Consider the following 26575-nt stretch of genomic DNA (forward strand, 5'->3'; position numbering starts at 1 on the left):
GAAGAGATTTCCCTCCCCTCCTTTTACTTTGAGGATTTTGTTTATTAAACATGTAATTTTAAGTAATTACTTCTCTCTTTGAAATGTATATAAATCATTTTGAAGACCAGAATGGCATTTTGTCTGCTTTGTGATCTAGGAATGTATTTCTAAAGGACTGGGAACCATCTCTCTGAAAGGTAAACATCAAGGGAGGAAGCACCACTTTCTCTTCTGCAGAAAGTTAGGAGAATATCTTTAGTGCGCAGCCCGTTCCAAGTTGCAAAACTACCTCTTGTCAGAAGGATATGAAAAGTTTGTTTCTTCTTTATCTAAAGGTAACCCCAATTATCAGGTAAAGTCAAGAAAAACTATGTGTGACAAATGATGCTGTCAAGTTCTCTGATTTCAAAACTAGTTAATGTTTATCTCGAAAAGTGGAACGGTCCCTGACTTACAACAGTTCAACTGACAGTTTTTTGACTTTGATATGTGTGTATTAATGGTGAATACTCATACAAACATTCTGTTTTTCATTTTCACTGTGGCATTTAATAAATTAAGTGAGATATTCAACACTTTATTATAAAGTTGACTTGGTTTTAAATGTTCTGTCCAAAGGTAGGTTAGACTAGGCTATGATTCGAGAGAGAGTCAGTCAGACATGAGCAGGACAGGAGAAAACCCCCCGAACTCCAAACGGGAATGTCTGGCAATCATCAGGTGATGGTCACGTGGCTGTTACATGACCTTTCTAAAATAATAATTGGTCACAGCTGGCACCAGGGAAAGGCAGTCTCCCAATAGATAGAAACACGTAAAGCTAGTAATCAGCTGCTTCCCGATGAAATCTCAGGAGCTAGGTGAGTGGGTTTAAACATTTGCACAAGAAGCAAAATGGCCACATTTAACTGGGATATGGCCTTCTTCTAGGAATACTTGATTAGTAAAGGAAGAATGCCTTAAGTAAGCATGTGCACCACTCCAGTAAACACACTGCACATGCAGTTCCTCCCAAGCGCTGGCAGGCTACTACGTATACAGATTGCCAATGTGTAAAACCCCAAGTCAAAGGCCAAGCTGTGCACTTGTCTCCAGTTATCCACTTGGCCCTCTTCCAAGTATGCTTTACTTCCGTTTATTCCTGCCCTAACATTTTAAATAAACTTTCACTCCTGCTCTGAAACTTGTCTCCATCTTTCACTCTGCCCCATACCCTTCAGTGGAATTCTTTCTTCTGAGGATGCAAGAATTGAGGTTGTGCAGACCCGTACAGATTCACCACTGCTAACAGGTTAGCTGTGTTAAGTGCATTTTTGAGTTTTAATATTTACAACTTATGATGAATTTATTGGAAAGTAACCACACTAGAAGTCAAGGAGTGTATGTGTATAATGATATGTGTGTTCCTGACTATATAAAAGGGTGAGATTTCTTTTTGTCTTTGCAATCTTTTAATGGATTGTCTGCAACGCACATCACATTCTGGCTTAATGCTTATTCAATAATGAAAGTTGTCTTTCCCTACTACCTTTGAAGGAAGGAATTCTACATTGAGAGATGATTTTGTTTTTAATTATATTTTCCCAGTACTTCCAATGCACAGGGCCTGTTTGGAACTGGGCAAAGATTGTTATATAATAGTTTAGAATTCATTAACACAATGAAAGAACAGCTTTAAGTAAATCTTGAACTATAAAGATCTGTTTATTCAGCTGATTTCCACATATATTGTTCTGAGAGAGGAGGTAAAGTAGACTCATCTATTGTTCAGATAAATGGACAGTCAGGAAGTTTTTAAGCAAACCGTAAAGTTATTACAGTGCTGGCTCAGAAAACAATACCCACAAGTATGACACTTTGACATGCTGAGCTAAAAAGGGTGTTTAAAGGCCTCTCTCTGACCTCCCCCCACCTCCCTGTCTCCAATCTTCTTTAGGAAAACAGTGAGATAAACCGTTCTTGGAATTTTCTTATCTAAGAAAACTTTCCAAAAGAAATGCTATTGTCTTAACATCACCTCTCCGGGGATCTCAACAAATAACTGGGAAAGATTACCCACAGGAGAAGAGGAGACTGGGAGTTTTCCCCATACTCAGACATATTTGTATCTATTCTTCTTAGAGCATCTCACTGTGAGATTACCTGGTAGGCTTTATCTGCATAATAAGAAAACCTTTGTTCCCAGTGAAGTTCAGCCCCTCACCTACCAGTCACCTCCTTCAGTGCTCAGAAAGATTTTGTCTCAGGTCATTGTTTTCATTGTTTTGGGGCTCATTCATTTCCCCTGAAAATCTTTTATGCCTACATGCCTCACCTATCTCCTCTTTCCCTATGAAGGAGGGTATATAAGCTTCTGGAACTCATTGGGTTATTGAATAATCATTCTTCTCTAATTTTCTCAGTCTCTGCATGTTATATAAATCTGTATTCCCTTTCTTTTATAAATCTGTTTGTTGTCAGTTCATTTTCAGTGAACCTTCAGAGGGCAAAGGAGAAGCTTCCCCTTGGCCCCTGCAACATCTTCATCTTCCTGTGTTAAAAGCTTTTGGACAATTAAATTCTTGTCAATTGCAAACAGTGGAGTAGCAAATTCATGTTAGTTTAGACAACTAACAGTGTCTGTGTGTAATGGTTTTAGTCCTCTTATATGAAATTGTCATTTGAATGATAGAAGCCAGATGCCGTTGGTGTTCAGGATAAAGAAACATTGTAAAATACAGCAAGAATCCCTTTTTTAGGAACCTGAAGCCCTCCAAGCATGGAAATAAAAGAAAATCCTGAGTTCCTCAAGGATAACTTCAGGTACCAAGCTAGCCCCAGAACTAAATAAATAGCTTGTTAAACAAGAAGGTAATAGTAGCTTACAACAATAGCCAAGGAAGTTAGAGTTCTGGAGATAATTTGCTTTCCTCATAGAAACTAAGGATAACAACTTAACGTATGTCCCGGAGTTGCCTTTCAGAAACTTGGACCTCCGCTGAGACCTTCACCAAAGCATGCATGGGCACAGATAAGGGCTAAGTGAAGATGAATTTTAACCATTGTCTTTTTTTCTAAATTTCTTCCTGAGGGGATTGGAGAAATCACTCCCCACCCCCAGCCAGTTAATATTTTTCTACTGACCCCAAATTTTTAAACAAAACTTCTCTTCCTTAACTAACTGCAAATCAGAAAATCTTAGACTCTATCTACCACCTGTAAGCCCCAACATCTCTGCTTCAAAATATCCCACCCTTTTAGGCCTAAACTAATGTGTAATCTCCATTTACTGATTTATGATTTTGCCTGTAGCTTCCGCTTTCCTGAAATTTATACCTGCCTTTAAAAACGCTTGCCTGCAAGCCATTGGGAAGGTTAGGATTTGAGCACTTTGCTGCCTAGTTCTCTTTGCTGGGTTCCTTGCAATAAATGCCTTTCCTTCTATTGCTGCAAACCTCCATGTAGATACCTCGTTTTACTGTGCTGAGCAAGTGGACTCCAATTATGTTCTATTAGCATAACAATTGTATTTCAGTTATGCTGTAAGAAGTACGTTCATAAATTATTGGAATGCATGACTGTTCTTGAAGACCAGAGAGAATTTCAATAGGAAGGAATGAGTAGAAAGGATGCCTTAGCTAGAAATGACTGTTTGGATGACAAATAAAGCTATATGGAATTGAAAGGAGGTAAATCTGAATATGCAACTCCATTAAAAGCAAACAAACAAAAAACACAGCCAGAAATGAGACCAGAAATAAGATAAGGGAGAGAACCTGAAGTTGATCTAAGAACATTGTCTTTACTTGGTAAAAATCAGGGGAAAATTAAATCAAATGCTGGCTCAGTAAAGACATCTCAGTTTAATAAAACCAGTAAATAAACCAGTTAGGATGTTCTTAAAAGCTGGATGTATTATTGTTGGTTTTAATTATTCAATATTAAAATATATCAATAGTAGGTGGTTCAAGGGTTGGATAATTCCGCTTCTCAGCAATTCAGGAATCTGGGTCAGCTTCATTCTCTTATTAACGGAACAGCCATCCTGTAGACCTGGCAGCCAATATTCAAAAAATTAAGTCAAATCCAACATTTAAAAATGTGGATCTCTGTCTGCTTATCTCTCTCTGCCTTTTTAAAAAATTATTGTTGTTGTTAACGAGAAAGGCAAATCTTTTCAGAAATCTTCAAGGACAGAGAACTTCAGGTCTTAAGAGGAACAGGATTAGGACACTAGCCTACGTCATTGTTGTAAGGAGAGGAGTATGAAAGAAAAGGAAAGGGCGAGGCGCGGTGGCTCACGCCTGTAATCTCAGCACTTTCAGAGCCCGGGTGGGCAAATCAACTGAGGTCTGGAGTTCAAGACCAGCCTTACCAACATGGAGAAACCCCATCTCTACTAAAAATACAAAAAATTAGCCAGGCTTGGTGGCACATGCCTATAATCCCAGCTACCTGGGAGGCTGAGGCAGGAGAATCACTTGAACCCGGGAGGAGGAGGTTGTGGAGAGCCGAGAGCGTGCTATTGCACTCCAGCCTGGGCAAGAAGAGCAAGACTCCATCTCAAGAAAAAAAGAAAAGTTAAAGAAAAAGGAATAAGAATGAGGAAAAAAAATTATTCTTTTCAGAAATCAAATTATATTCTACAAAGCTATAGTAATGTTAAAAAGTTTTATTTTACCTTTAGAAATGAGATTGAATTGGTACACAACTTAATGAGACAGTCATGATAAGACAGAAACGAATGATAGTGATTAAATAAAATATCAGAGAAGTTGTGATAACAGCTTAATTAGAAAACAATTAAGGTATGCTCTAATCTCATGTCTTATTATTGCACAGATTCCAGAGAGATTAGCATAATTAACTGAAAACCTTGAAGCCAAAAATAAATTTAAATGAATATATATTTAATATTGAGATCAGAATATATCTAATGATAAAAGTGAAATCATGAAGGAAAAGAGATCATAAAGAAAAAAATATGTATATGGTTTAATGACATGATAAAAAGATCTAAAAAAATGCTCCAAAAATATTTGCCATTCATTTGATGAGTAATTACATATTATTGCTAAAGTCAAAGAGCTTTACAGAATAATATGTTTTTAAAAACCCACATAAATTTCCCATAAAGGGGCAAAGAGAAGAGAAATGCAAATCAAAGCCACAGTGAGATACCATCTCACACCAGTCAGAATGGCCATTATTAGAAAGTCAAAAAATAACAGATGCTGGTGAGGTTGTGGAGAAAAAAGAATGATTTTACACTGTGGGTAGGAGTGTAAATTAGCTCAATCATTGTAGAAGACAGTGTGGTGATTCCTCAAATGCCTAGAGGCAGAAATACCACTCCATCCAACAATCCCATTACTGGGTATATACCCAAAGGAATATAAATCATTCTGTCATAAAGACACATGTACACATATGTTCATTGCAGCACTATTCACAATATTAAAGGCATAGAATCAAACTAAAAGCCTACCCATGATAGACTGGATAAAGAAAATGTGGCACATATATACCACAGAATACTACAAAGCCATAAGAGAATGAGATCATGTCATTTGCAGGAACATGGGTGGAGCTGGGGGCCATTACCCTTAGCACACTAATGCAGGAACTGAAAACCAAATACCACGTGTACTTACACATAAGTGGGAGCTAAATGGACACATGGGAGGAACGACATACACCGGGGCCTGTCAGAGTGTGGGGAGTGGGAGGAGGGAGAGGATCAGGAAGAATAGCTAATGGATGCTGGACATAATACTAGGTAATGAGATGACCTGTGCAGCAAACCTCCATGGCACATATCTACCCAAGTAACAAACCTGCACATCCTGTACCTGTACCCCTGAACAAAAAATGAAAGTTGGAGATTTAAAAAAAAAAACTAAAAGCAATAAAAAATATTCGTACCTCTTTTATTATTTTGACTTTTACAATAAATAGTACTGCAAATAAAAAAAAGTGTAAAGAAAAAATTATGAAAGAAAAACTATTGAAAACCAAGATTTGTAAATCTGAACATAATTATATTTTCTACCATATTGTAAAAGGAGAATAAAAATGAACATATAAAGGGTGTTAAGGATGTTGAAAATGGGTCCTTCATATTTAGCTTGTTGAAAACAATTACAACTACAACTGCAACATCAGCACTTGGGAGGCCAAGACAGGAGAAAAACTTGAGGCCAGGAGTTTGAGACCAGCCTGGGCAATATAGTGAGGCCTTGTCTCTAAGTGTGGTGGCACACACCTGTAGTCCCAGCTACTCAGGAGCTGAGGTAGGAGGATCACTTGAGCCCAGCGGTCTGAAGCTATAGTGTGCTATGACCATACCACTGCACTCCAGCCTGAGCAACAGAGAGACTGTCTCAAAAATCTAATTAAAAAAAAAAATGTGTTAAAAAGGTAACACTACTGTAACTAATTTCTGGAACATGTTTCAGTAACACATATTAAAATATTAAAATATGCTTTTGACTTATTTATACTGTGGTCAAAATACTACTCTGCATGCTTTGTAAATACTAACCTGTATAATTTTACAAGTCTATGACGTAGTTATTCTCATTTATCTTTTACAGATGAGAAAACTGGGGTACCGAGGGGTTAAGTAAATGAACTGAGGGTTCACAGTTGATATGTATTAGAGCCAGATTTCAACACCATGGTGTCTGTCTCAAGAGCTCACACACAGTTTGCCTCTCTATTTTTAATAATCTCACTTATAGAAATAATCAGAGGCTTTATAAAGATGTATGTAGAAGGTATTTGCATAAGGAATTTTTAATGTAGTTAAAACTTTGATATGAAGTAAGTATCCAAACACAGGAGAATTTTGTTTAAAATGTTTACATTCATTGTAATTGTCAGTGGTAATCCTATGCTTCAGGCTGGTGATTAATCCCACCACCACTTTCTATATCTTAATTAAATGACAAAATCCATGTTCTAAAAACATCTGATCTATTGTCTTTTTTAGCAAGAGTTTGGCAAATTCTTGGAAGTATCAGCAAAAGTATGAATCTCTGGACAGTGGAGGTAGGCTATAGGAAGAAGGAAGCGTTCAAACTGTATGATTGACTGGTAGACATCCTTTTCTCAATATTCATCCTTATCTCTTCTTGCCAGCTAAAAGATTTTATTGCAAAGATATATGTCTTTTTTCATCTTTCTTTTTTCTTTTTCTTTTTTTTTTAGACGGAGTCTCACTCTGTCACTACGCTGGAGTGCAGTGGCCCGATCTCGGCTCACTGCAACCTCTGCCTCCTGAGTTCAAGCCATTCTCCTGCCTCAGCTTCCTGAGTAGCTCAGACTACAGGCATGTGCCACCACACCTGGCTAATTTTTTGTGTTTTTAGTCGAGACAGGGTTTCACCATGTTGACAAGAATGGTCTCTATCTCTTGACGTCATGATCCACCCGCCTTGGCCTCCCAACGTACAGGCGTGAACCACATGACCCGCCACAAAGTTCTGTGTCTGCATTTTCCTCTATTCAGAAAAGATTTTGTCATTTCAAGTAGGGATCATAGATTCAGTCTGTTTCTCTGCCTGGTCTCTTTTACCCTAACCTCTCTTTAAGAGATAGACCACAAGACAGATAGACAATGAGAGAGAATGAGTGATAGACCAACAGAGAGAAGGAGAGCAGGAGAACATGGGGAAGAGAACAAGGCATTTTTTTCCTATGTGCTCTAATTTGGTCCCTCTGTTTTCTGGACTTTCTGTGTATGCTCTGCTGTCTAAAGTTTTGAAAGAAAACCTTACCATGCTCAGTTTAAGTTAAACATGTTTAATCTCTTAATGTATGCTAAGTAGTAGAACGGATAACCCCACAAGATTAACCAAAAGCTCCACTTTCTCTTGATGGCTCCTGGAATCCTATATATCCTGAATCATCTAAGACCTCAGGGTCCCCAACCCCCAGGCCATGGACCGCACAGCAGGAGGCGAGCTGCCTCAAGCCAGTATTACTGCCTGAGCTCTGACTCCTGTCAGATCAGCGGCAGCATTAGATTCTTATAGGAGTGCGAACCCTTTTGTGAACTGCACACGCAAGGTATCTAGCTTGTGCGCTCCTTATGAGCATCTATTAATAGTATCTGATGATCTGAGGTGGACAATTTTATCCTGAAACCATCCTTCCCCTCCCAATCTAAGCGACAACCTGAACAAATTTTATAAACAGATGGAAACACTGTATTTTGTAGAAGATGGAATTATAAAAGACACATTATCATAAATTGATCCCCTCACATGTGAAGAGCCTGAAAATATTAATAAGAAACTATAGCAGAAAACGTGAAAGAGAAAGAGAGAAAAAAAACACACACACAGAGAGAAGTAGTCATAGATACCAAAACAAAAAGAAAAACTCCTCTGTAATGATTAAAATGTCTTGGCAAAAATATAGAACTTGTCCCTTTCCTGGACCACTATCTTATACCCGGAGTACAACAGGTCCAAAGGAGTATAATAATTATTATGTTTGAAATGCAGATTAAGTTTAACGAAGGGGCATTTAATGGATGCAGAGAATTTTAAAATGTTGGATTCTCTACTAACTTGTTGGGTGATCTCATTTACAAAGAGAGAATTTGTGTTACTTTTGAAGAATTTAGAATGTCACAGAATTTAGAGTTGTAAGCTTGTTAGATTAGAATGATGATCATTGATATCAAGGTCTAAGAGCCTTCTGTTTGGGAGACTTCCAAGAAAACATTTACTACATACAGGGTTAAATTACAGAACAATATGAAGAAAATTCTAAGTTTTTGAAACATGAGAAAGAAAATTTTAAGCAAAACCTCAAAGCCGAAATTTGCATGCATTTGTCTTTGTTAACTATGTAGAATTCTTTTTTTTTTTTTTTTTGAGATAGAATTTTGCTCTCACCACCCAGGCTGGAGTGTGCAATGGTGTGATCTCGGCTCACTGTGACCTCTGCCTCCTGGGTTCAAGGGATTTTCCTGCCTCAGCCTCCTGAGTAGCTGGAATTACAGGTGCCTGCCACCATGCCTGGCTAATTTTTTGTGTTTTTAGTAAAGACTGGGTTTCACTATGTTTGTTAGGCTGATCTTGAACTCCTCACCTCAGGTGATCCACCCCTCTCAGCCTCCCAAAGTGCTGGGATTGTAGGCATGAGCCACCACACCTGGCCAACTACCTGGGATTCTAAATTGCGTTAAGAGTATCTCCTTGATCCCAGTAGGGAAATGCAAGATTTTGATTGCTATTTGTCAAGATGATACTTAATATTTATATTGCATGATCTTATTTTAAAAATAAATAGCATGATGTGTTACATTTGTAGGAGAAAACTTTATAAAATAGATAAGCCATATAAAATCTATATGATATAATATGGCTCTGCTTCCACCCAAATCTCACGTCCACAATTCCCACGTGTTGTGGGAAGAACCTGCTGGGAGGTAACTGAATCATGGGGGTGGGTCTTTCCCATGCTATTCTCATGGTAGTGAGTATGTCTTACATGATTTGATGGTTTTACAAAGAGGAGTTTCCCCACACAGGCTTTCTCATCTTGTCTGCTTCCATGTGAGATGTGCCCTTTCATCTTCCATCATGATTGCGAGGCCTCCCCAGCCATGTGGAGCTCTGGAACTATGTAAATTTAAGTCAAAATTTTAAAAGTTTTATTAAAAAATGCAAAAATTGTGGTTTTAAAATTAAATAATTAGAGGTAAATTTGTTTACTGTGCCAGATATGATGTATATACAACTTGTACTTGAAAAAATGAATTATGAAATTATAGACTACAAATGTGCAGCATTTTGGAGAATGCATTATTAGAGCTTTTCTCATCATCCCTAGGTAGAAAAGAGCCTTATCTTCAGGTGGTTAATAATCTACAACAAGACAAGCCTAGTAACAGAATAATCGCCTTTTGTAATACTTTGGAAACTTTCATTTTTAAAGATTTCAATGAATTCCAGTGCCCTTCAATTAAAAATAATTGAATTAATGCTATCCATCCCCAATGTGGAAATATGATGAGGAATTTATATACCACACAGATCTTTAGATGCAGATTTAAAAGCATAATATTCAGCTAGCAGAGAACTTCAATGTATTACTTTTTGATTGTGATATAGCCCTTTGTTCTTCTGAAGAACTTTTTCTTTTTTTTTTTTTTTGCAACTGTGTATCTGAATTATCTTTCAGATGATTGCCATATTGTCTGTGATTTCACTTATACTTAAACACTTTTCAAATATGTGTGTTTACATTGTGAACTCATTCTCCATATTTTTAAAATCTACATTTTTGCTTTCATATCTCTATTACTAGCTGTTTGAAGTTTGTCAACATGTGAATACAGAACTTTTTCCACAGAGGAATCCTTGAAGTCCTGGAAGTGTGAGTGTTGTGTGCTGCAAAGGTGAATCTACATGAATGTATTAAAGAGAAACTATAACATTGGTGCATTAGGAATTAAAGTTGGAAAGCCTCCAGTTCATGGATGGTAGTAAATCCCCCTAATTTCTTCTTGTATACATATCTTAAATGTTGAAAACAGGGATTAGGAGGGAATAGCTAAAACTATACAAAGAAAAAAAGATAAAATGTATGGATTTACTTTTAAATTATGATCAAAGAGTAATATTGTGAAAGACATTACTTGTATTTAAGCTTTAAAAAAAGAAAATAAAATTTGTGTATATTTCACATTTAATGAAATTTAATGTATATTCACATATAAACATGCATCTGGAAATGTTCTATTACTAAAATCTTATGTGTAGAAACAACTTCATTAACTGGTTTGGTTTGGCTCAGGAACCCAGTTGCAGAATAACAGAAACGCATAAATGAACAATTAGCTAAATCAATGACTTTTAAACATCTGTTTTAAAAAATAGGCTAGGGTAGTAATTCTTTTTATTTTTTATTTTTTTATTTTTTTGAGACAGAGTCTCACTCTGTTGCCAGGCTCCAGGCTGGAGTGCAGTGGCTCCAACCCTGCTCACTGCAACCTCCGCTTCCCTGGTTCAAGCAATTTTCCTACCTCAGCCTCCCAAGTAGCTGGGGCTACAGGCATGCGCCACCATGCCCAGCTAATTTTTGTATTTTTTGGTAGTAGAGACAGGATTTCACCACGTTGGCCAGGATGGTCTCAATCTCCTGACCTCATGACCTTCCCGCCTTGGCCTCCCAAAGTGCTAGGATTATAGGCTTGAGCCACCACGCCCAGTGGTAATTCTTATTTTTAAATAAAAATGCTTACTCACTTGGATGTCTGCCCTTCCTCTAGCACTTCTCTAAGACGGGTTTTGGCATATCAGTGAGATCCTTGCATAACCATAAACCCTGTGAGCTCTGCCTCCTCCTCGGTTTTCTGAGCAGTGAGTGGTGTGCTACTAAAGGATTGAAAACTGTCTCTCTGAAAAATACACTAACAAAAATCTGACTTTAGCATTCGCCGGTTTCCATGGTGTAAATACTCTTATGATCACTTCTAAACCTTCCAGTACTCAGTTGTTGAGAAGAGATGTACACAGCTGGCCTTGGGAAGCCAGCAGAAACCTGTGTCATACTTCACTGCTTCTGAGGCACAATCTGCTCCAAGAACACCTCTCCCATATCTGGCAATTTCTGGCAGTGGTCTAATGTGTGACCTGTTCTATCTAGGCTTGCTCAGGACTGCCAGGTTGGACCTTACCTTGTGCCCTGTCAAAGCTCTAGAATAGGAGTTAGAAACTTTTTGTTAAAGGTATAGAGAATAATTAATTTTACACTTGCTGGCAAATGGCTTCTGTTGCAAAAAAATTAACTCTGTCCTTGAAGCTCAAAGGCAGCTACATAAAATGATGGATGTGGCTGCATTCTGGTACATTTTTATTTATAAAAACAGGCCCTGCATCCCTTAACTGTCCCTTGTTTACCGACTCCTGAGTTTCTGCTACAGCCTTCAACCATCTCTGTACCACAAGCTATGACACCATGTCTTGTGTGCAGGACTACCATAAAAAGTTATCCCATCCCTGTATTCAGCTGCGCTGTATAGTCAAAACCACTCTGCTTTCTTCCTCAGCTCAAAGCATCAAACAGCAAACCAAGAAATGGGAGAAGAGAACTAAAAATTTTGTCAACTTACCTTCTGTCTGTTTTCTTGTATTCTCTCTTCTCTTGATCCATGCCAGAAAGAAAAGGCAGTACTATTTCTGCTATGTCATGTTATCCTTCTAGTAAAGAACAAAAATCACACAGTCCAGCTGGCATAGTCATCATGCCAGGGTGCAATTCTCTACTCCGAATCCTTCAAACTTGTTCTTCAGGAGCTTGAAATATCTTTTTGTCTAAACCTGAATTTCAAAATCACTGCCTTTCTAAAGGGATCAAATACTCCACCTCCTTGGAGATGATCTCCTCATGATTCAGCCTTCAATGGGAGATGATTGAAAATGGAAATTAAAATTCATTTTAATAATTCCTATTGTATATGCATATTAATATTAGAAAAATATTAAAATAAGAGTACTTATATTTTTCTAGTATAAATAACTTTTAAAAATTATACAAGTAATCACACAAATGACTTCAAATTATTTTGAATCAGGATAATTAAATTCTTAAAATGGTTAAAATTGAGAAGAGGAGCCTACATAAAATATTCTACAAGTTATTTCACATTATTTCCATGAGAATTGTGTGGAAATTTAGGTAGTAGACTAATTAGCAAATTAAAAAAAGAAAATATGGTTATAGCAAAATGAAATAGACTGTTATGCCAAGCTTGCCTGAGAGTCTTAGCTGCAGACCAGGGGGAATAGCTGTGTGATAGGGATGTTGCAGATACTCCAGTTTCCCTGAACCTAAACTCATCATCGCTCCTGCTTTGGTCTGAAAGAAAAAAAACATTCTTTCACAAGCATTAGAATGTGTGTTACATAAACCACTAGTTCTTTCTAATTCTTTTGCTTAGTCCAATCATTTAAAGTCTGAAGAGATTAGAAATATTCTATTTTATTTTGTACATTTAAATAGTAGTCAAATGTATTTCACTATTGTATGAAGCTTGATATTTACATGTGAATTGACTTTCATGGGATATCAAAGAATACAGATGTAGAAGATAATCTGTCAAATACACTTTTGAAGTATATTTTTCATGGAAAAATCTCTTGCATATGGCTTTGTCTATTTTATTTGAGGGTCATTATATTGTATCCATGTGGGACATATTCTAGAACATATTCTCCTTTCATATTATAAGAGATAGATAAGTATTAGATGCATCATTTATATCTGAACACGATTTTAAAAATTAAATTGCCCAGGCCTGAATAATTCTTTGGCAGTATCTCATTAGAAAAATCAGAACATGTCACATTGTAATTATTACCTTTATAAAACATCACTATACTTAGAAAAACTAAGTACATTATGGTGAAATAGCCATTAGCTTCACAGACAAGGAAAAACCTATACTAATAAAATATATGCATACAGATGATATTTCTAACTGAATATTTTTAAATCAACTTTAATAAAAGCAAGCTTGGATAAGTACTACTAATACTTTTATTTCAAAGAGTATTCTTCAACTGATGATATTTTTAAGTTTAGAGATACTGTGGCATTTTTTGAAATATTAATGTCAATGAGTATATGTCACAACTTATTAGCATCAAATTAATTGAAAGAAAAACATAAATAGAAATTTAAAAATTCAAAGATGTCTCCCAGCTCATCTATGCACATTTTCTCAGTTTATAATTGAGGCAACTCAGGTACCTATGTGCCCTGAACTCACAAATACTAACAAAAATAGACACAGCACATCAGTATAGATTGTTTACATGACGGTATTGGGGTACAGAAAAAAAAGAATATGAAAGGAGAGGTAAAATTATAGCTGGTAGCACTTATTTATTGTCACTGTTCAACGATAAAGGGTGGGGGCTGCAACTTAGCCCTTTATTTTCTTGGCATGCTTGATTTTGTGATTTTTATTTGTTTAAACTGAAAAGAAACTGCTTGCTCAGGGGAAACCAAGTTTGTTATTTGATTGTGTGTGTGCTTGCTCATTTGTTTGTTTTCCTGAGACTAATGCATGGGAGAAATATCTCCAGGGAGCACCTAATGATGTAGAGACATTTTTCCTCAAGAGCGTTCCTTCAGAACACTCAAGTGAGTGCTCATTACTATTTTATATAACTTTCCTTAGTGAAAGACAGTTTTCCAAGTGACCAAATCACTTCTCAGTATTCTAATTGTTTATTTTGATTGAAGAGTAAAATTGAAACTATCTTGAGAGGTAATTATTTGATCAAGTCCTGTATACACACAGCCTTGGGTCTAAGTTCCTGAGAGGAGATGGCTTGTGGGAAGTGACACTATAGAGAAGTTGACTTCTGGCCAGGCGCAGTGGCTCACGCCTATAATCCCAGCACTTTGGGAGGCTGAGGTGGGTGGATCACGAGGTCAAGAGATTGAGACCATCCTGGTCAACAAGGTGAAACCCCGTCTCTACTAAAAATACAAAAATTAGCTGGGCATGGTGGCACACACCTGTAGTCCCAGCTACTCAGGAGGCTGAAGCAGGAGAATTGCTTAAACCCAGGAGGCGGAGGTTGCCGTGAGCCAAGATCACACCATTGCACTCCAGCCTGGGTAACAAGAGCGAAACTCCATCTCAAAAAAAAAAAAAAAAAGAAGTTGACTTCTGGGGAGCAATATCATTTAGAAAATGGATTGTAGGTGTAGAGGGAAGAAAAACTCCAGAAGACAGATACAGAAGCACAAACATGAATTTAGAGGTTGACATCGGGAGAAATGTATGATGATCCCTCACCATATACCCAGGGATCTCTAGGGTCACTGGAAACAAAGTATTCCCTCCACTCCCACCCTTAATGGAGAGTTGATTTAAGCCAATTTTACCTAAATAGCAAAGGAAAAGGTGACAAGCAAGCAACCTGGAAAACTTGGAAATCTACAGCAAGTTGGTATATTGGTTACATAATGAGTTATCTTCTATGTTGTCAAAGTGAACAAGCCAGCTTAAAGCAACTCTCCACTTGTAAAACAAACGGAACACATATTTGCTACTCTTATAATATATTTTGATAATGTTGAAGGTTGAGCCATGAGGTTAGTCAAGCTTTTTAAATAATTCAGTCTGATACTTATGACATGTTTGTTTCATTAGCATTAATTTGCTTCTGCAATAAGACCTCCCTGAATATTATTTTGTTGCTACTATACATCATGAGGCACCTCTGTGGCAGGAAAGTGTGAGCATTTCAAGATTTTGGAAGAGCTAATAGTTCTCTAAACAAGAACACCATAGAGAACCTATGAGTTACAACTTTTGACCCAGCTTCATTTTGTCTTATTACTAACAACAGATACATACTTTTCAGCAGTCCACTCACTGTCCACAGTCTACTGTCTGCATTTATAGATCTAGTTACTCAATATACCACACTGACCCTGTGAAATGCCCCTTCTATTCCTTGGGATTCCTCCACTCTTCATATTTAAAGGCTGCTTCCAAACTCTCTTTGTCAGATAGTTATTTCTGATTATAGCTGTGCACTCATTCATTTATTAATACCACTTATTTTCTAATATGCTAATGCAGGAGTTGTCAACCCCTGGGCTCCCAACTGGTACCAGTCTGTGACCTGTTAGGAACTGGGCCACACAGCAAGAGGTGGGAGGCTGACAAGTGAGTGCTACAACCTGACCTCTGCCTCCTGTCAGATCAGCAGCGACATTAGATTCTTGTACGAACATGAACCCTATTTATTGCACATGTGAGGGATCTAGGTGGCACGTTCCTTATAAGAATCTAATGCCTGATGATCTGAGGTGGAACAGTTTCATCCTGAGACTATCTTCACCCACTCCTCCTGTCACACACACCATTCATGGAAAAATTGTCTTCCACAAAACCAATCAATGGTGCCAAAAAGGTTGGGAACAACTTCACTAATGGCACTCGTTAAACAAATATTTTCTAATATTTCTGACTTGTGTCATTGTTATTTTTCTCTGTATCTAAAAGTGTTGTGTTCCTTAACAGATTATGACTTCAGAAGCATTAAGGTCCTTGTATTAAATTCCTTTGCTTAGCACAGTATTCAACATATAATAGTAATGACGGAAGCTTGAGTTCATATTTTCCAATAAATTATATTGTATATAGTAAGGATGGGAAAAAGCTTTTGCAGAGTTACTGGTGATGGTTCGGTGATATGGAATTTAAATCAAATTTTTAGAAATTAAAAAAGTAAAATATGGATTGGCAGTTATGATACAGCATAGTTATATTTTAGAATTAACCATAAGCTATTTAATAATAAAAATGCATAAACATTCTCCAGGCATTTCATAGATGAAATGATAAATGTCTGGCCATGTTAATTAACAAAAAAGCTAATAAAATGCTGACAAACAAATGTTTATCAATTGGAATAGAGATTGGTATAAATACTGACAGTCACTTAACTGTGAAAAACTGCACAGTATTGAGCCTGGAATCTGGGACTGTTTGCAATGGAGCATCTACAAGATGTGTCAAAAGTGAATATAAATCACACTTTTTGTTTTGAAAAAAAGGATATGTTTTCTATATTTGCAGACTTTTTCTATGATGGCAAAAGGCTGTCAGAAGTATGGCAAGTAGCAAACTTATTTAAAAATGTCTTACTCAATATATAAGTAATACTACAACAATAAGTAAACAAGAAATATCTCTGAAAGAGACACGTGATGGAGAGAGCATTTTGAAATTAGAATTTGGAGTTTCTTTACTATATGAATTTTACTATTTCAAATGTTATGTGTATAAGGGTATCACATTAAAATTCTCATTTGTGAAGAGTAAGTACTTAAAAATCATATTTTACAGCCTGTCGAAACTTTTAACATTTGAAAAGTTTCAGTGTGTTTTTCGTTTATTTATGAAGGAAAGAATGATAGATGTGCAACATTAACATAGCTGATACAATAAGCTGTTAAGAATAACTTGTGAATATTTAAAAAGATAGAAATTTCATAAATTACAACTAAAGCCTTTGTTAAATTTTTAGCATTTTAGAGATCTGAACAAATAAAAATTGGTTTTTAAGAATTTGACATTTTATTTCACATATCCATTTTTGATAATGATGGCCTAACTTAACCCAGCTCCATTGTACTTTGAATTGGACAGAAATAGAATGTCTGAATTATGTGGTCTTGATTCAAAGATACTATTTCGTGAATTTAAGAATAAAGATGCAATGCCATAGTCATATAAGAGGAATTCTTTAAAAGTGTCTCAAATGATACTTGAGATGCCTCAAATGCTTACTTGACATCACAAATAATTCAGTCATTACATTTGTTCATGATTCTGTAGGTTTGGGGCCATGTTAAAACCATGAGACCATAAATAGTAAAATCGTAAAATCTTAACGAAAAAAAAAGTCAGAAAAAAGTACAACTGATCACTGATTGAATCTTCATATCGGCAAAATTGAGAGTTGAACAATATAAGATGGGCTAATTTAAATAATATCAACTGGTTAATTTCTAAATTAAAATATTTAAATAAATTTCAATAAAAAGTATCTTTTTAAATATGCTTTGGGCTACAAATAACAGAACACTCAAATCATGTCTTAATGATAAGGCTTATTCTCAGAACAAGAACTATTAATACAAGGTCAGGGTACAGTTTGCCTCTGTGGTGTACATGGTTCAGAGCAAATATTTTTGGCAGAGATCTTGTACATATGAAAAATTTGATTTGTTTAAATAAATAAGTCTTAAAATATCATGGTCCATGTGAGCTGTGGTGATTTATAGATGAATGTGTATACTAATAGAGAAGAGGTCCACAGGCATTTGTTTATTGTACCAACAATGCACTTGAAGATTCGTCATAATGTCCAGGCACTATTTCTTCCTATGCAGGTCCATAAACCATTTCATCATATATGGATCAATTATGCTGTTCCCAGCTATATTATTTTCTATTACTATATAACAAACTCTTGCAAACTTACCAGTTTAAAACAACATATATTTATATCTCTGTTTCCAAAGATCAGAATTCAAAACACATTATGACTACATTCTCTGCTGAAGCTGTGGCTGGGCTGAAAGTAAGATATTGGCTGAGACTATGGCTTTCATCTGGGGCTAAAAGTTCTAAGCTCACCGGATAATGGCAGAATTTATGTTCTTGCAGTTATAGGACTAAGCTCCCTGTTTTACTAAAATGTTGGGTATAGATGGCCCTACACCAGTAGAGGCCACTTGGAGTTTAGTACAGTAGGACTTCCATAGGCAGGTCACAGCATGGATGCCTGCTTTTTTCCAAGGCAACCAGGCACATCTCTCTGACCTCCTCTTCTGCACCCAGCCAAAGAAAGCATTCAACACAAAGAGCTCACAGGTTTATGTCAGGCCGACCAATAACAATCTCTCTTTTGCTATGCAGTGTAACATAATTGTAGGAATAATAATATCTCCTTGTGTTCACAGGTCCCACTGGCACTCAGAGGAGGGGATATTTTAAGGGGGAAAGTCCCTGGGGTTCATTTTACAATTCTGCCCACTACATTGTCTGACTTTATATCCACCATAATGAGAAAAAGATAGTGAAAAAATGTGACCACTCTGTAGAAGTGATTTGTATTAAAACTGTAGCATTCTTATTGGTTCTAAAGTTCCCTTAAAACATATTTTAAAATATTTGGCTTCATCATTTTGCATGAAGCTGCATCAAACATTGTGCTGCCCATGAGCACTGGCCTCTAGTGACTCCTTCAGAGGTTGCTGTTGTGCTTTGTTTGTGATAGCCACAAATAAAAGTCTCACTGAGATTGTGCAGAAACATGTGAATGATAGTGCGGTTTTAGATGATGTTAAATATAATATTCTGTATTTTATAGCAGTAAATCTCAATGGCACATTTGTCATCTGTATTTTCTCTTGAACTCTTTAGGTCACATTCTATTTCTAGAATTGTTCTTTCTCAGTGTTGGTCCCATATCTGTCACCCTCACACCACTACCAGTGGGGAGACTAGATAAAGAAGGAATGTATGATACTTATCTGTATCTGTTATGTGTTGGGGCTCCTTTGTGTTACAGCAGTGATCTCAAAAACTCAAGGACATAGGTGCAGCCACCCTTGGAGAACTGGTGGACATGTAGTCAGGAACCTGAAGCAGTAGTGATGTCATTGTCCAGATGCCAGCGGTGGTGGCCCACAGGGTAAGGGATGCCTACTGCTATTCCTTCGTTCTCTTGTGTCAGAGACTAGAGATACCATCCTGGTGAACACACACCTTTGCTCCCTGACTCATCACTCAAGCCTAAGGTCAACAGATGAAATTTCAGTAATCCGGAGCCCTGCACTCTTAAGAGCCACCTAAATGAGCAGTCAGCACTCTTCTGGAGTATCCCCATCACTTGTGATCATATGGAAAAATACAGCCTTGACTGATTGGCTCCCTGTGCCACCCCCTAGAACCCAGCTGCCCAAAGGACTTCATATCACCCCATACGGATGAGCCTGGAGCTCTTCTAGGCATCTGGTTGACTCCACTGAGGGGATTATGAGCATAACAGAGAGGGTCTAAAGGGGAGACAAGGACCTTGGACCCATGCAGATCCTTCTCAGTCATCACAGGGCTGTATGAAACAACTGTAGGTAATGGCAGGCCCCAGACATTGGAGGGGGCCTTAGAACATTTCAAGGAAGGGCAGGGGAATGCTGAGGCCAAGGCGAGAGCAAGACACATACCCTGATCCTGGATCTATGCGGTTTCTGGGCCCCCTTTCTTCCACTTAGACTCACCCACCTCTTCCCTGACTGATTTGCAGTTCATCCAGATTTCTTTCTGATGATCTGTGCACTTGTCTCATTCCTGACCCACAGAGAATATTCTGTCTGTTAACTTTCTACCACCAAAGTGGACCAACGAAATATTTTGCTGAACTCAGGCAGTCTTTCTGCATAACAGAAATAGTGTTACTACTTCCTTTTTCCCCCCTCTCGGCTGCATACACGTGTATGTAACCATGATATATTTTCCCCACAGTATTTCACAAGTGTTACTAGAATTTAAAAGTCTTGTTTTGTATATGATAGAGATTGACTGCATTAATGTGAAGTAGACAATAGTTTCCTCTCATTTTTCTTGCTCAAAAATATCTCAAGATAAAATTCCTTCTCTAGCTGGATTTTATAATGAGGTATGACTGTTAAATCTGATTTTATCATAGTCTACAAAATAAATCTTAAACCCACAGGGCTAGAAAATGTCATTCGTATTCTTCAGATCTATTATTTTGCCTTTAGTCATAATCTTACCCAAACCATCACCTGTAGTGTAGATAGGAGAATGTTTCACTTTTCTAAAGTCCTTCAGTTCTACAAACTTCTTTAGGAGCTTATTCACATATTTAACAATCTCTCCAGTCAAGAAATTCATTTTCCTATTTCTCCTTTTTTAACCTTGGTTATTTGCCCTTTAAAAATCTCTATAAAACTTTAGCTTAGCCATTTTTTTTTTTTTTTACTCTTTTAGTTGAACTACACATATATTGAACAGAATTAAGTGGAGGAAGGAACAACAATATCAATTTTAGATTCCTTGAGATTTGATTTGATAATACTAACCTGAATAAAAATGAAAAGATAAATCCAGCATATGGGATAAAATATTTAGAAAGTTTCTTCTCTCCTTTAATTATGCTTCTTTTGAATACAAAAAATCATATGAAATTGCTGCAATAATGTAACAGGAAGGTTGCATTGCAGTTTCAGACTACATAATTATTAAACTATGAAAAATTATAACATATCTAATGTAAGCTACAATATATAATTATTTTACTTGTTATGCAGCAAAAATGTTATATCTTCAACTTACATGTCTAAGTTCTATAATAATAATATTTTCCGATTTTCCCTTGATTAAAATGGACACAATCTATTCCAAATAAATAAGATTGAGTAAATATATGTTAGCTGTTTAGGTTTTCCTCATACTAAAGGTAAATGAATAGGAAGTTTCCATGTCCAATGGTCTCATTTCATAAAAAAAATAATAACTTGAGATGTCATGTGATTTGTGTACTGAAATTTATGTGCAATTTAAATCAGGCAAAAAAGTCTCATGCTTCTGTGCTGACACAGCAAATCCAATTATTTGTAAATATATTCACATAAATATACATTTATTTGTCATTTTCTGATATGTTATAAAAAAAAACAACTCCCTGGATTTCATGGAAAGAGCATGAAATTCTCAGTCCTCTTTGTTTCACAGCATTATTTGCTTGTATAAATATTTTATGACCATGTAATTCTTGTTTCATTCCTAGAAGAGCCAGTATGGGAGTGGAATATTTGGGTAAGTGGTAGGAAATTTAAAGTCACTAGGGTGAAAAGGCAGAGCTAGAAAGCAGCAATGGGCTGTGTGAGAAGGAGACCAGAGAGGGACGATGATCTGGAAAGTGGTAGATCTGCCCTGATCTACTCCTCACAATATTGCCCAGCACGCTGACATCTTGTGCACACTGAGGAAGATGGGAAATAAACACGACTTCCACAAACTTGGAGTTGTCAATTGCCAAATCACTAAGAATAATGATTAGCAATGTGGCATACTGATTATAGTGTTTCATGATATGGAAAAAAGAGTGTTTTTTTTTATGATAACTAAGTGCTGCAAGTAAATACTTTGTTACCGTTTCAACATTTCATTCTACTGGGTCCCTACTCCAAACTCTGCCATCACCACATGTGCACATATGGAAAATAAATAAAAATTAAAACAACAGAAATTTTAAGCTTATGAGAGGCTAGAATATCAGAAGAATACTCTCAATTTCCTGGAACAAGATATTTGCACAAACGGGATTTTCTATTTTTGCCATAGAAAGAATTTTACAGTTAGCTATGAGAAATGAACAATAAGTAGCCTAAAATAATATGTAACTGGAGAGCTGTGAGTCAGGTTTCCAGGAGCTGTGTATTCCTAGTCACATGGAACAGGTACTTTGTTAAGACTATATTGAACCAGACTCAATGTGCTTACCCTGTCATTATAGCACTGGACGAGGCTGAATTTTATTGTTATTGCTCTTGTGGTTTTTCGGTCTATACAATTTTCTTCTCTTCTCACTTTCCTGTGAAAGTTAAAAGAAGGTAGAAAGAACATAAACAGAAGCAGAGGGTATGATGAAAACTGTGTCTTAGCCCATCTGGGCTGCTATAACAAAATACCACAAACTGGGTGGCTTATAAACAACAAAAATTTATTTCTCACAGTTCCTAAGGCTGAGAAGTCCATAATCCGGACCCAGTAGGTTCAGTATCTGATGAAAGCCTGTTCCTGTTCATAGGTGACACCCTCTCTCTGTGTTCTCACATGATGGAAGGAGCCATTTTTTACAGAAGAAAGTAGTGGCTTAAGGAGATAAGCAACTTGACCATTTTTACACAGCTAAGACATAGTATAGTATGGAACCCATATCTCTATTACTTCAAAACTTTGGTTTACATGTCTTATAATCCAACTCTAGCTAGAGAGGCAGTTAAGATTTATTTACAAATAACATGTCACATGGAATAGAAAATGTGGGAAAACTGCTGTGAAAAAGAGGAAATTAAAAAAAAAAACAGACAAATGTAAAGAAACAAGTACGTTAATTGTTTCTAAGGTAAAAACACTGTAACGGGTTGACAGTTCCTATGGAAATGGGACAATCTCAGAGTGGAATCTTACTACTTTGAGACTCAGAGTATGTGAGGATGGTGCTTTCTTGCTTTTTTTCCCCACCCCCTCATGTACTCATAAGCATCAAAAGAGTTTGTTCCATATGGTCATTCAGGAATCCAGGCTTCTTCCATCTTGTGTGTGTGTTTTTTTTCCCTACTTGGACTCCTTTAATTATTTTTCTTCTAATCACTTAATTAGACATGAGAGTACGGATTGGGTGAGGGAGGCTTTTGTGATCTAGGCCTGCAAATGTCACACTTCATTCACAGTCCATTCCCCACACCTAATTTCATGTGAGGCTAAGGTAAGTAGATTAGCTGTGTGTCTGTTTCTACCACTATACTTATAATGTAAGATATCGTTTCTCGTCTAGGTCACTTCGACAGCTTCCTCACCATACTCCAATCCTCAAATCTTTCCTCTCTCCAGTACCCTTTTCAAAGGGTGTTAAGTTTTGGAAACTTTAACATTGGCCTGTGATCACTCTAGGTTCTCTCCCTTTTAATCTCATTTCTTACTACATTGCCCCTGCTTTCCAGAACTTACGACTCTGTGCCCTTCCTGCACATGCTCTTCTTCCACCACAAGTCCTCTATTTCATTGCTTAACTTCTACTAACACTCAAATCACATAAACTAATACTTAGCAAAATTAGGTTATTAATAGTAATAATATATTTATAGAGCATATACTATTATAATACATGCCAATGCTAAATATTTTACAAATATTAACTCATTCTATCCTCACAAGAACTCTATGGGCAGGTACTGCTATTCTCCACATTTGATGAATCAGTTACCTGAATATTAGTAAAACGAAAAAACTACCAAGGTCACTAGATTCATATGAGGCAGATCTAGATTCTTGAACACAGGAATTCTGGTTTCTGATTCCAAACTTGCAATAATTATGCTATATTGTCCAAAGGATGATTTTTTGGGGGCAGTCTTCCTAATACTCCAGTTCAGGACAGATTTCCATGCTATACATCCTTATGATGCTATGCACTTTTGCTTTGTAGCACTAAAGCAAGTCAAATTTTTACTTAGTTTTTTGATTATTTGCCTATTGACAATCTAACCACCTAAAGAGTAATTTTTATGGCATCTAAAACCATTAAACACTTTGGCTAACTGGTACTTTCCTGACACATTAGCACAGTGGCTGACACATAGTATATACACAATAAAATTATCTATAGCATAACAGTAAATCCATTTTCCCATGTTCAAGGTGGATATCATTTTACTGATTCTCAAATTTTAGAATTTTTAAAATTAAAATAACATGTCAGTCAATGAATAATATACAAGAATCACTTGTAAGTCCTGCCTCGCTAACCTTTAAAAATATGTCTGAGAATGTGTTGTTGTTAAGAACATAACTAATATATTATTATTTTATTTAATTTTTATAGTATGGATTGCCATAATTTGTTTTTCAATTTTTTTTTTATTTAGAGGGTGCTTGTGCAGGTTTGTTACATGAATATATTGTATAATGGTGACGTTCTAGTTTGCACTTCTAGGGTAACTCTGATCCTAATAGAGAACATTATACCCAATAGGAACTTTTTCAACCCTCATTTCCCTTTCTTTCTCCCTTTTTAAGAGTCCCCAGTGTCTATTATTCTCCTCTGTATGTCCATGTGCACCTATTATTCAGCGCCCACTTAGAAGTGAGAAGAAACACTATTTTATTTTCTGTTCAGAGTTATTTTACTTAGAATAACCGCCTCCAGCTCCAACTGTGTGGCTGCACAAGACATAATTTCAGTTGTTTTTATGACTGTATAGTGAGTATTCCACTATGTGTATATATACCACATATTTTTTATCCAGTCATCTGTTGATAGACAGGTTGATTTCAGGACTTTGCTATCATGAAAAGTGCTGCAATAAACATATGAGTGCAGGTGTCTTTTTGGTATAATGGTTTCCTTTTTGGTGGGACATGGGGGATACCTAGTAATAGAATTACTGAATTGAAGAATAATTCCATTTTTAGTTTTTGAGAAATTTCCATATTGTTTTTCATAGAGTTTGTACTAATTTACATTCCCACCAAGTGTGTGTATGTTTTCTCTCTTCTCTACATCTTCACCAACGCCTGTTGTTTTTTGACTTTTTAATAGTAGCCATTCTGATTGATGTGAAATAGTATCTCACTGTGGTTTTATTTGCATTTTGTGATGATTAGTGATGTTGATCATTTTTTCATATGTTTGTTAAACACTTTTATGTTTTCTTTTGAGAAATGTCTGCTCATGTCCTTTACCCTCTTTCTAATGGGGTTTGCTTTTATTTGTAGAGTTGTTTCAGTTCCTTGTGGATTCTTGATATTAGTATTTTGTTGGATGCAGAGGTAGCAAAAATTTGTGTGGCAGACACTTTAGTTAAATGGATTTTTCTAATATAATTTTCATAGGAAATTATGATATAGATACATTTTCTCATTAACCCTTTTTTCCTGATTAGAAAATATGGTTAGTTTGGGTAATTAAATTGTTTAAGTTCACGTAGACACTAAGGTAAGAGAGGAAACACAACCAGTATAGCCAAAATCAATGGGCTCTTTGCTGCCTATCAGCCTTTACTTGCAAAGATCTAGGAGAGAAGACTGGGGGCTCTTGGAACACTTAAGATACAAACAAAGATTTGTGAGTGAAGCTTTTGTGGGAGATAGAACCCACATCACCTAGAACCTAAGCACAATTTCCCCTTCACCCAAGCACACCCCGTTTCTTACCACTACTCCTAACCCTGTATGAGGAGCATCCCCACCTGGGAAGAGGCAGATATTGATACTTGTCAGAAGTAGGATAAGAACAGTTTCCCCTTCTACTGGGTTTTGGGGGACTTTTTTAAGCCTCTCACTAATCATGCTCATATACATTCAAGATCTGATCAAATCAAAGTGTAAACAGGAGATTTGTTTCCAGGCCAAGAAGAAAGCACAGGAAAAGCATAAAGATATTTCTCACCCCCTGAATAACATGTATGTTTTGAGTACTCTATTCCACTACTATCCGAGTAGAGAGACATCTCAGGGAAGACTAACAGCTCAAAGGCGCTGTCCACTCTGAATATACTGACCACACAGACATGCTTAGAACATAGACTGACAGTCAGACTTCTCTCAGGAAGACCAGCCTTTCCTGAAGCATCTCTCTAGATGCTTTCCTAAAGTTCTCTCCAGATATTCTGAATGTCCTGATTCTAATACATACACGTTGAAAACGTCATAAAATCCAGCACAGCCATCTCAGATTCATGAACATCTCTACATGATGGTGTGGATGGAGGAAACCCTTACCTAATCCTAATGGGTAACTTCTCCATGTTGAAAAAGTTAGCATCCCTACTTAGGAGAAGAATAGCATAGGATTACAAAGTTTGGTCCATTTACAAAGTCTCATACTACTTCATCAGTGGAAGTTTTGGGGTATTTACATTTTCGCTGTCCAAAAAAGCATAGAAACTGGCTATGATAAATTAGACTGACCAAATCATACTGATATGTACACACTGGATGTCTTGCACATATTTTCACATTTTGTGTGGATTCAGCTTCTACTCTAAAAAAAATAGGGTCTCTACTTTAGATTTTTATTTGACTTTTTTGTTTAATACCTCAATATTTAGCTCATCCTTTTATATGAATATTATTTTTTTCGTCTCTTTTTAATATAGATACAAATTTTGGCTCCTGACAGATATATATAGTTAACGTGCCCCATCAGAAGAGATATTTTAACATAATGCTTCAAGGATATTAATTTAGTGAAAACTCACAGGGTCTCACTTTTTCTTAGATTTTTAAATGACACATCTGACCTAA

The 26575-nt window shown here is 36.5% G+C and overlaps 1 long non-coding RNA gene across 1 annotated transcript in view; it reads right to left on the minus strand.

Annotated features, from left to right (window-relative positions):
* The window catches only part of LOC105732780 (uncharacterized), a 150269-nt gene extending 138031 nt beyond the window's left edge, over positions 1-12238 (minus strand). The window contains exon 1 of the long non-coding RNA XR_010343900.1: positions 12095-12238. This is a non-coding gene — a long non-coding RNA (uncharacterized LOC105732780). The remainder of the gene's footprint in view (positions 1-12094) is intronic.
* Positions 12239-26575: the final 14337 nt, after the last annotated feature.

Source organism: Aotus nancymaae, unplaced genomic scaffold (genome assembly GCF_030222135.1).
Source record: "Aotus nancymaae isolate 86718 unplaced genomic scaffold, 86718_ANA_hifiasm-v0.15.2.pri h1tg000022l_1, whole genome shotgun sequence".
Lineage (NCBI taxonomy): Eukaryota > Metazoa > Chordata > Mammalia > Primates > Aotidae > Aotus > Aotus nancymaae.